Source organism: Aplysia californica, unplaced genomic scaffold (assembly GCF_000002075.1).
Source record: "Aplysia californica isolate F4 #8 unplaced genomic scaffold, AplCal3.0 scaffold00249, whole genome shotgun sequence".
In the NCBI taxonomy this organism is placed as follows: domain Eukaryota; kingdom Metazoa; phylum Mollusca; class Gastropoda; order Aplysiida; family Aplysiidae; genus Aplysia; species Aplysia californica.
The window spans coordinates 302,522-303,667 of record NW_004797519.1 but is presented as its reverse complement, the minus strand read 5'-3'; positions in this window follow the sequence as shown (position 1 = coordinate 303,667).

Below are 1,146 nucleotides of genomic sequence, written 5' to 3'. Positions count from 1 at the left end.
TACTGTTCATTGTTGATTATGAACGTCTTTTTACATTTAATTTATAAGGTTTACGTTTTTGGGTGAATTTGACTGCTACAACGTTTCAAAATTAGGAAGGGAAGCAGTGATTATTTGATTATATAGACGTTTCGCCACTGGCAAGATGCTTTTTGAATGTTGATCATAGATGTACACTTTAGGCAGTTTAAAAGGGGGTAACTCTATGACGTTGATACATGTTTGTTTGGATTTACTTAAAACTGAATGAAAATCATCGTCAGCAATAAATCTCTTGTCAACAGTCAAGTTGACAAAAATTTGACCTTAACAAACCGCCCATGCATACTGGATTCTTCATGAACAGTTAAAGCACAATCATCGGCAAATAATAGTTCACAGACATGTATCATTATGCTAGTTTTTGTTTTTACCTTCAGCCTTCGAGAGTTAAAGACGTTATCGTCCAGTCTGTACATGATATCAACGCCACGGGACGTTTCGTGCGTCATCGCTAAGAACATGATGCTGAAATGTATTGGTGCAAACACAAGCCCTGCTTCACTCCCTTTGTCACACAAAATGCTTCAGACATATCACCATTGCTCTTAACATCTGCGTTCTTGCCGTCATGAAATTGGCGAATCAAAGTAATGCAATTTGGCGGGCAACGGTACTTTCCTAGGATTTTCCATAAGCCTTCCCCAGTAATGGTATCGAAGGCCTTTGTTAGATCAATGAAAGATCATGTACTATAAAGCGTTGTTCTGCTTAATGCACTTTTCCTGGACCTGCCTGGTTGCAAAGATCATGTCTAATGTGCCCCTTTTAGTGCAGAAGTCACATTGACTTTCGGGTAAGGCGTTACTTAAAGAGAAATGATTCAACAGGCAATTGAGAAGAATTCGGGCCAGGATCTTACCAGCTATAGACAACGAGGATAAATAGGCCTCCGTGATTGTCACAAGATTGCCTGTCACCCTTATTTGTATACAGATAAATGATAGTTACATCGCTGTACCATTGGAGTGTACTTCTGAATTTCCACAACCTATAGAATGTTATAATAGTTCTGTCAGTATACATATATATCATACACAGGAGAGAGAGGTGGGAGTGTGTGTGTGTGTGTGTGTGTGTGTGTGTGTGTGTGTGTGTGTGTGTGTG